General features: G+C 39.3%; 1 pseudogene; it reads left to right on the top strand.

The window, feature by feature from the left end:
* Positions 1–1,388: 1,388 nt before the first annotated feature.
* Positions 1,389–2,279, top strand: LOC149208849 (putative protein phosphatase 2C 11 pseudogene; annotated as a pseudogene).
* The last annotated feature ends 8,712 nt before the right edge of the window (positions 2,280–10,991 follow it).

The raw sequence follows: 10,991 nt of genomic DNA on the forward strand, positions 1-10,991 counted from the left end.
TCCTTGGGGGACTTTTGCTTACAGAGTTCTCCCATTTGGACTATGTAATGCTCCAACAATGTTTCAAAGAGCAGTGATAGGAATCTTTTCTGATATGCTTAATGATTCTTTGGAGATATTTATGGATGATTTCACTCTCTATGGTGTGACTTTTGAAGATGCATTACAAAACCTTGAGAAAGTACTTAAACAATGCATACAAGCTAATCTTTCCTTGAGTACCGAAAAATCTCATATGATGATGAACGAAGGAATTGTACTAGGACACTTAATTTCATTCCTTGGGATTCAAGTGGATCCATCCAAAGTATAGGTAATTCAGACCCTTCCTATTCCTAAGACACAAACTGATGTAAGAAGTTTTTTAGGACATGCTGGATATTACAGAAGATTTATCAAAAAAATTTCTAAAATAGCTTCTCCTTTGTTTGTGTTAATTATGAAAAATGCTGAATTTAAGTGGACTAATGCCTGTCAGAAAGCATTTGATGAACTTGAGCATCAGTTGTCTACAGCTCCTATTTTGAGGGGACTTGATTGGGCACTTTCCTTTCATATATCCTCTGATGCTTCGGATACTGCAATTGGAGTTGTCTTGGGACAAGAAGAGAATAGTCTTCCTTATGCTATCTATTTCATTAGTAAGAATATGACACCTACTAAGCTTAATTACAAAGTTACTGAGAAAGAATTTTTAGCAGTTATTTATGCTATTAATAAATTTCGACATTACATTACTGGTTATCCTACTTTTGTTCATACTGACCACTTGGATATAAAGTATTTAATGAATAATATATTACAAATGCTCGAGTTACCAGGTGGTTATTGTTACTACAAGAATTTGATATTACAATTGTGGATCGACCAGGTAAAGAAAATGTAGTTGTTGATTTCCTTTCTTGGATAAAAACTGATGATAATACTCTAGTAGATGATTCCTTTCCTGATGAATACTTGTTTGCAGTATCTTCTCACTCACCATGGTATGCAGACATTGCCAATTATCTGGTTGCGGGGAAGCTACCATCACACCTGTTATCACTCAAAAAAAAAAAAAAAATCTAAATTGTTCACATCAGTTCGATTGTTTGTCAAATGGTTGGTGTCAGTTTTGGGTCTAGCCTTTTCATCTGGTTTTAGAGTCTAAACAGTTTGGATAAGAGTCTTGTTAGTAAGTCAAAAGGGGTCAATTCTCTATTTTAGTCTATCATTGGTCTCATATCTAGTGCATTTTCATGACTATCCTGTATCGTGTTCAATTCTGCATACACATATTTTCAAGAGCACTTGGTATGGGAATGCAAATTTTTTCCATCTTGGAAAAAGGTAGCAATAGTAAAGCTCTGTTTCTTCTTCTATTACTTTTCGTTGGTCACACAGTTGGGATGCTTATTGCTTTTGTTTTAGACCGAGAAGGTGGATATAGCTTCTTCAACTCACTGGCCCAATTGCTCCTGAATGACGTAACTCAAAGTGGGCCACGTGAGCAATTATTTACGCTGCCTCTACTTAAACAAGTGCCAAATCTCAGAAACATCTTATCAGGTATCCTGAATTTGAAAGTCACTAAGAAAAAGGAACTTGATGAAACTATCTATCAGAAGGTGGTTCTAAAATATCTTCATACACAAGTTTTGAAGAGTGAGGCCTACACAAATGGTGATTTATGTGGAAGTCTTCGAAGAGCATTTTACAGGATGGATGAGATGATGCGTGGGAAAAGGGGCTGGAGGAAATTAGCTATACTTGGGGATAAGTTCAACAAATTCACTAGCTTATTAGAGGGATTTATTTGGTCTTCTTCTCCAAGAAACATAGAGAACAAAGATAAAGATCAAGAAGATGACTGGGCATTTGAACAGGGACCACATGCTGATTTTTCTGGGCCAACTTCTGGAAGCGCGACAGGTGTTGCATTTTTTCAAAATAATCAGCTTATTGTGGCAAATGTTGGTGATTCCCGTTGTGTCCTCTCAAGAAAGGGTCAGGCATACAACTTGTCACGAGATCACAAGCCAGAGCTTGAGATCGAAAGGGATCGAATTCTTCGAGCTGGAGGATTCATTCATGCTGGACGTATCAATGGAAGCTTAAATTTGGCGAGGGCTATTGGAGATATGGAATTCAAACAAAACAAATTTCTCCCTGCTGAAAAACAGATTGTAATTGCAAATCTAGATATAAATGTTGTGGAGCTATGTGAGGATGATGAGTTCATTGTCTTGGCATGCGAGAAGAGGTCCAAGATGCCATTCAGCGCCTACAAAATGTCATGAATCTGCGCTTAACTGTCAGTGAAAAACTTGAGACCTCATTGCGTGATCTTGCACGGACTGGAGACGTACAAGCTTGCAAGGCTGTTCAGAAGGCAGCTGATGCTACATTGGTTCCATGATCTGATAGAGCTCTTTCGCATCGGTGGCAAGGCTCTTGATACCAACTATCCCTTCATGGGCGACTATGTTGATCGTGGATACTACTCTGTTGAGACCGTGTCGTTGCTGGTTGCTTTGAAAGTGCGCTACAGGGATAGAATTACCATACTCAAGTGTATGGGGCCTATTTTTCTTTATTACGGGAATGAGGGCTACATTGACTGGTTTGCTGTGAACACTGGATTTATGTGGGACATAGCACCTCAGTTCGGAGCTGTGCTCGTCTTTCCAGAACACCGCTACTATGGAGAGTCTATACCCTATGGCAATCAGAGTGTGGCCTACAAGGATGGAGATTCACTATCTTATCTCATAGCTGAAGAACCTATCTGCCGAGGCTTGTCCAGTTGTCTTGTTTGGTGGTTCTTATGGTGGAATGTTAGCTGCTTGGATGAGGTTGAAATATCCACATATTGCAATAGGTGCCCTAGCTTCATCTGCGCCAATATTGCAGTTTGAAGACATTGTACCATCTGATATATTCTACAATCTTGTTTCAATGATTTCAAATGGGAAAGTGAGAACTGTTTCAAGGTGATACAACAATCATGGAAAGCATTGGAGACATATGGTGAAAGAGATGAAGGGTTACAAAATCTTAGCAAGAAGTTTCACATGTGCAGGGATCTCAAAAGCACAGAGGAAGTACAAGACTGGTTAAGCTCAGCATACAGTAACCTTGCTATGGTGGACTATCCATATCCAGCTAGTAATTTCAGGGCAGATGAAAAAGACAATTCAAGAAAAGAAAGCTCAAGACAGTCAGAGTTTGGTATTAAAACTGTGTTTTATGATTACACAGTAGTTTCGTAGCGCGCTACGAAACTGCTGTAGGTGATGCATAATGCACAGCAGTTTCGTAGCGCGCTACGAAACTACTGTAGCTGCCTAATTAAAACTCAGTTGACCAATTTTGAGGGACCGAGGGAAATTTTTTAAAAGGAAGTCTCAGAAAAAGATCATTTACAATGTGCAAGCAATCAACCAGAGCAAAACAAGCGGGAGGAAGTTATAATAACTTTAAACTTTTTGTTATACAAATGATCACCACTAGTATTGTAAATGAATTTTCAATCAGCTTTGAAAAGTTTTTGTCATCACACATGTATACGAGAGAGTCTTACATCACATGAAAAATGTGGCACTCAAATAGATTGTTGGGTAATTAAAGAAGATCAACATGGTTAATTGGTTCTGAATGTCTTTGAGGAAACCAAAAGCATAAGAACATGGGCAGTTTCCTACTTCTCAGCAGCAGTAAAGGATATGAGACATTAAGGGCCAGCAAGGAGTTTTAAAGCATCCACCAAGCTAAACTGAAGGAGACCACTTGTCAGAGAACGAGTGTTGATTGTAATAAATGATATTACCAACGTGATGTGGAGTTACACTCCTAATTGTCTTAGGTTTCTAGAGCTTTCAATTAGCAGTAAGTTGCTTTTAATAGTTAGTTTAAAATGTTAATAGGTGTCATAATAAGAATAATTCGAGAGCCCCTCATGCTAGAGGAGGAATCTCATGTATGTAAAAAGAGCTCTATATATAGCAGAACAGGGGATATACCAAGGTTGGAAAATTATTCAAAAAAGCTCTGATATTTGGCTTTATGTAAAGACTCTGTTTAGTAATGCAATATTGGCTTTGCTTCTCAAGAATCAAGAAGGATTTAATGCTCAGAATGTGTTGTATTATTCTTTCCTCAATATTTGCAGTAGTATGAATGTGTAATTACTTAGAAATCACTCATGGTGCTCTAACTTCCTTTATACATTCATAGACTGCGTGGTCCTATATGTTGTTGGTATGTTCTAAATGTGTTGAATCCTGAATGCCCTGACTTCTATGTAAGGTTGATATCATTGTTATACTGAAACAATGTTGACTCCATAAGCCCAATGGATACTTTTTAGTTGTGTTTCCACCACTCATATGTTTACATTTGTTTCATAAGAGTTAGCCATCTTAATCATAATCAAAGATCATTAATCCTTTGAGAGAGCCCTCTCAGGTTGGGGAGGCTAAGCCTTAGCCTAAAGTAGGTTTGAAATAGTTACTTAAGGTCTTCCTAGTCAGCAACCTTCCAGGGTCTGATTTTGAGATAAAAACACCTATCACATTGGGAGAAAAGAAATATCATTCAAAAAAGTGCTCAGTATAGCTGGATAAGTGGGTGTCTTTTTCATACAGGACTTGATCAGGAAATCCGAAGATGCATTAGAGAAGATGAGGTTTATGATATATTGAAGACTTGTCATGATGGCCCTTGTGGCAGGCATTTTGCTGATAAGAAAACAGCACATACAATTCTCAGGATGGGTTATTATTGGCCCTCACTTTTCAAGGATGCGAAGAAATATGTCAGGGCTTGTGACAGATGTCAGAGAATGGGCCAACCCAATCATAGAGATGAAATGCCATTGAACCCTCAGGTAATACTTGAACCCTTTCAAAGATGGGCTCTATATTTTGTAGGGCCCATCAATCCTCTATCCAACTAAAGAGTTTATATATTGGTTTGTATAGATTATATGACTAAATGGATGGAAGCTAAGGCACTTATTAAAGCTAATGAAGAATCTGTTTTAACCTTTTTATTTGAAGAAATCTTCATTAGATTTGGAGTGCCTAGAGAACTAGTCACAAATGGAGGACCTCCTTTCAATTCTCATGGTTTTAAAGCTACACTTCAAAAATATCATATCAATCATAAAATGACTACACCTTACCACCCCCAAGCTAATGGTCAAGTGGAAAGTACAAATAAAGTCGTAGAAGCTATTTTAACAAAAACAATGAAGGAGAATAGGAAGGATTAGTCTCAAAGACTGCCTGAGGCATTATGGGCTTACAGAACTACCTGGAGAAACACTACAGGTTTTTCACCCTATGAATTGGTTTATGGTAAAAGTGTTGTTTTTCCTGTGGAATTTGAAATTAAAACCTTAAGAACTGCTTTAGTTGTTAACCTTGATTTGACTGATGCATAGATAGCTAGGTTGTAGCAGCTGCGGGAATTGGATGAAAAGAGGTTGGATGCCATCCATCAGAAAACTATTATTCAACAACAAAGAACCAGGTGGCATGATAAAACTATTAAGCACAAGCAGTTTCAAAAAGGCAATTGGGCTTTATTATATGATTCCAGGTTTGAAAATTTTCAAGGGAAACTGCGAACAAGGTGGCTGGGACCTTACGAGATAGATATTGATTTTCCCAATGGAACAGTAAGGCTCCTAACAATTGATGGTTCTAGAACTCCATTGTTAGTAAATGGGTATCGGCTTCGTCTATACCAGCAAACAATTTCTAAGGAGGATTTTAAGGCCACTTGCATGGCAGATTCACATTATATCTTTTTGGGGGAGCCTGCTACCCCTCATTGCATTTAATCACTGCATTATATATTCTTGTATTATTATTAGATTAGATTACTTAACTAATAATCCCTATCAAGGGCTGCCATGTTACAATTTATTATTTTGCAGGTCTTAGATTTGGAGGCTGGCTGAAGGAACAATTGCATTGCAAGCAGGATCAAGTTTCAGTTTGGGAAACATTTCCATTCATAATCCATCCCCTCATACTACCCTTCAGCAACATTTTCCTATTTTTCTTTAACAGCAACATCTCTTTTTCCCGTTGCTGAAACACCAATTTCTTCGTTGCTGAAACACCAATTTTTGCCTATTTTCTCCGTTGCTAAAACACCAACTTTTCCCCATTTTCTCCATTGCTGAAACACCAACTTTTCCCCATTTTCTCCATTGTGGAAACACCAACCTTTTCCATCTTTCCGAAAAAGCATCAATTTTCCCATTTTTCCGTAATTGAGGCATCAATTCCTCTCAAAAATGACCAATACATATCACTTTTCATTGAGAGAATCAGCCATTCATCCTGATAATTGTGTTCCTTCACTATTACCTCCTGTGAATAGAGAAAGCCTTTCATATAAATACCCTCATATCTTACAACCCCTTTTCATAACCATTGGTGATCTATTAACGACAAGATTATACTTTCAACACAATAATCGAAGGTAAAACGTGAGGTATGCGTGTTTATGTGTAAAAATTAAACTATAGTTAATGAGAAGATTCTGATATGATTGCCGAAATCGCCGTACATTCAAAACTTATCATTTTAGCCGTAGTTGGGGGGGAATATCAAAAACTTGCAATCATTACCTGATATGCCAATCACCGTCATTTTTACTATGACCGTGTCTCGTCACCCCGTCTCTGTCTTATTATGTCATAACCTCATTTGTAATATCTTACTTTGTCTCGGTTGTGGTAACTCGGCTCTGTATTGTGTATCTTACTGAACCGATAACTATGGGAGGTAATGCTATTCGAAAAGAACCTGGTTCAACGGCTCTATTGGAATTACACCCAGAAGCATATCAAATTTTTCTGCAAGTAGGCTGGGTGGACTATTTCCGAAGGCTCCAGGAATTTGATTCTCAACAAGTCCTGGAATTCACACATAATTTAAAGGAAGGTTACTCTACTATTCAGGGAGTGCGAATTCCAGTAACAAAGGAAGATATAGCACAGGTTTCAGGATTACCAGCTGATGGCATTCGTTGGTTCAGTCCTAAACACATCATTCTGAACGCACAGCAAGATTTTCTTCTACCTAGGGAACGGGTCGAACCTAAAGGCAGGGCTGTTGCACTGCGTTCATTACCACCTCCATGGCCAAAGGTTGTAGAGTTTTTCAAGCACTACCTCACCTGCGAAGGACATTACCAGGTAGTGTACCAGCATGACTTTGTACAGTTGAATCATTTAAGACATGGTCATTTATTAAATATGCCATACTATCTGCTTGGGTGTCTAAAGAAAATGTCACATTATTCCACGAATGCAAAGTACCCACTCCTCTCCCTCACTCACCATCGTCTGGTTCAGCTTCTAATCCATAGGGGCTTTGCCCTACAGAATCCTCCTCCCCTTAACAACCCACCCAAGGAAGCTGCTAAAGTTCCTCAACCAGCAACTGAAAACCCCCAGGAAGCTGCTGAAGTTCCTCAACCAGCAGCCGAAAATCCTCAAGAAACTGCCGAAATTTCTCAAGCAGCAGCCGAAAATCCCCAATTAAATGCTGAAAATCCCCAGCCACCCATGATAGTTAGTCCAATTGACCCCTCCATTGCATCAACCCCACCCCATAATTTACTTGAATCATCCACTCCCACTGTCCATATCCCCAGCGATGATTCAAACGACGACATTGCCCTTGCTAAGCTAAAAAGGAAAACGTAAGAAAAGCTTGTGCCCCCATTAAAAAGACGAACAAGGGCCTCAATTAAAGAAGTTATCACTTTTGATGTCCCTCCTACCCCAGAGAAGGCGACCCATAAAAGAACCATTGTTCTTCCTACCTCCTTACCTCGAAGACAAAGGAGGACGTCTTCTGAAGCAGCAACAGAGACCGCCACCCCAAATTCCCCACCCGTTATCCTAAAACCCCATACCCCACCAGACCCTGAATCCCTACCTTCCTCACCCTCGGGTACCAAAATGCAAAATGTTCAGGATTTTGTGACATCATTCCTATTAGAAGACGCAGCTGCTCCACAAGAACTAGCTGCTGATTTATCAAAAGTAGACACCCAAGATGATGTACAGCATGTAGTTGTCACATAAGAACTAGCTACTGACTCAACAAGTGTTACACAAGAACCACCTGCGAGGAGCAAATGATAGACGTCCTAGAAGTAGCTGCCCCGCAAGAACCAGCTACTAGTCCAGCAGGTGTTACACAAGAACCACCTGCTGATGATCATGATTAGGAAACACATTAGGATGTAGCAGCTACTGACTCAGTAGGTGTTACACAAGAGCCACCTGCTGATAAACAGGAAGTAGATAATCAACATGTAGCTGTCCGACAGAACCAGCTACTGGCTCAGCAAGTGTCACACAAGAACCACCTGCTAATGACCATGACTAGAAAACAGACCAAGACTTGGCTGCTACTGACTCAGCGGTTGATACAAAATAGCCACCAGCTGATGATCAAAGTGTAGATAACCAGGGTACTGCACAAACTATAGCTGTTATAGAAGAACCAGCCACTCAGTCAGCTGATATGCAAAATTCGCATGTTCAGGAGGATATAGCTGTTACAAAACTAGTTGATGACCCAGTAGTTGTCACACAATAACCACCTGTTGAGGATACAAATAATGAAGCTGCCACCAAACAACAATCCTCCCATCCACTTGAACCAGCTACATAGACTGCAACTGCTACAGAAGGCCCTGTCACGTTAGCTTCCCTTCAACAAGAAAATCAGTTTCTGAAAGTTGAGATTGAGTTTTATAAGTAGGAGTTAATGATGGCAAGGGAAGCCTATGAAAAAGAACTTAATCTGTATACTTTAGCTCATAACATCTGTAGTTGAGAAAAGTGTGGGAAAGGATCGATACAATGAATACATGTGCAGCCAATGTGGTGATCTCTATTCTCAAGCTGGTTATAGGATAATCAGAGTCCCATTGCCTAGACCCACTCCTGCATTTACTCCTGTTATAGTTAAAAGGGAACACCCTGCTATTACACAAGAACCAACAGGGCCTTCAAAGATTTCTGAAGAAGAATGCCCTGCTATTACACAAGAACCAACAGGGCCTTCAAAGATTTCTAAACAAGAAGTGAAACCGCAAGTATCCCAACCTACCCTAGTCGTTAAAGCTGAAAATCCTGCACCGAAGTCTGCAAAGACGGTGTTTACCCAGACTAAACCTCGGTGTGTAGAGACTGTCTTCACTCAAACCTCAAGCATTCAAGAACTCAAGGATATATGGAAGAAAGAGTATGCCCTGTCACAAGAAAAGGCATTGCAGGAACATAAATCATTATGGCAAAATCATGTATATAGAAATTGGGAAGTCCTGGAACAATTCCATGCACAACATAAGGAAAATAAGGAGTTAAAAACTAGACTGTCTCTTATCTTTGAGTTAGTTCAAAGAATTCTGGCCACCAGGAAGCCATCCTTTAACTATTATATGTTTCTAGCAGAATGCCTAGCATTCTTCCAAGTAAAAGCAGTCAGAGATGGACGACCACATGAGGTGTCTACACCCCAGCAGTTTATTGACACCTTTGCAGTAGCATCAGTCAGTGAACAGAATCTATTATGCGAACTCTATCTCCATAATGAAGCAATGCCGGATGATAGAATGCTTAATTTGATTCCTGTGGCTGGTAACATTCAGATTAGAGCCTTTGTCTCTTTTATGGCCAATTAGCTCACGTGGCAAAACACTTTCCTTTCAGCGAAACATAACGAAGAAAATCGCCTTCTATGGATCCGAGCTGAACCACAGAATGCTGCTATTTTCATTGTTGAACATCATCGGGTTATAGGAGAACCAGGAATGACTGAGCATATCAGAGAATTACAGGCAGCAGTGTTAGAAGAGTGTCAACAGTATGTCAAAAAGAAAGGACCTCTTTCCATACAGGAAAACAATCTATTCTGGGAACATTTCCCTAAGGAGAGAAGGGAATACCATCCCTTTAACCCTCTTAATCTTCACGCAAAAATTTCATGAATACCTAATTACGTTAAATGTTTTCAATAGTGTGGTGAAAAATGGTTGGGTTATCATTTTCATTTCCCGCTTCTCTAGTGGCCAGTACAGCAATATAAGGCCTACTTCAAGGTGTCCAAAAAGGAGGAGCTTGCCACATGGCAAAGATTACAGAGTGTCCAGGGCTTCAGAGATTCAGTTGATAGCACCTTCTATACTTACCGTATAAGTAATTTGCACTGTACATCCCAGTACTCCGACTCAGACTCGGAGTAAATGTTGCATGGGGACATACAACTGCTTCAGTTGGGGGGGATGTTAGGACTTCATATTGTCCCTTTTTGACCATACATTTTGCCATGATATCATCATTTTCAACCTATATTTAAAAGTGCTTGTTAGTGTTTTAACCCAACCCAAAGGTATGTATTGATTCTTATCATCACTATATGTTTAATTATTTAGCATATAATCACGATATCTTCATAGTTAATATTTAAATTGTCAAGTTGCTGAACAGTTAAAGAATGATGTGCAGTCCGCGTTGCTGAAACTGCCTGGAGTTTGCAAGACTATTTTTGTAGTTGCTGAAACAGTAAGAACGGCACGTAAATCTCGAAGTTGAAACAGTTGAGATTTGAATTCTAAATTTGACAGTAACAGAGGAACCAGACTGATCACCGAGAAAGTTGTTACACTGGATGGAACGCCCATAATCTAGAGACAGTATTACTGTAACAACATTTGGTTGATGGGAAACTGATTTCCCTATTTTTTGTATGATGGGTTAAAATAGATCTTTTGTAATAGATGTCTCCTCTTTAAAAAGAGGAGACATCTACAATAGGGGATGAACAGACTATGGAAAAGGCTTAGTTGAAGGAACGGGACTAGAATTCTTTTTGTAATATGGCATATTGATGGATGAGTAAAATTTTGTTCTGAACATCTTTTTCTAGTTCTTGTCTCTTGAGGAATCTTGTGAGAAGGACAGGGCCCACCTT

The sequence above is a fragment of the Pinus tabuliformis genome, chromosome 1_2, assembly GCF_031772625.1.
Source record: "Pinus tabuliformis cultivar Carrire ecotype Pingquan chromosome 1_2, CPIR1, whole genome shotgun sequence".
NCBI lineage: Eukaryota > Viridiplantae > Streptophyta > Pinopsida > Pinales > Pinaceae > Pinus > Pinus tabuliformis.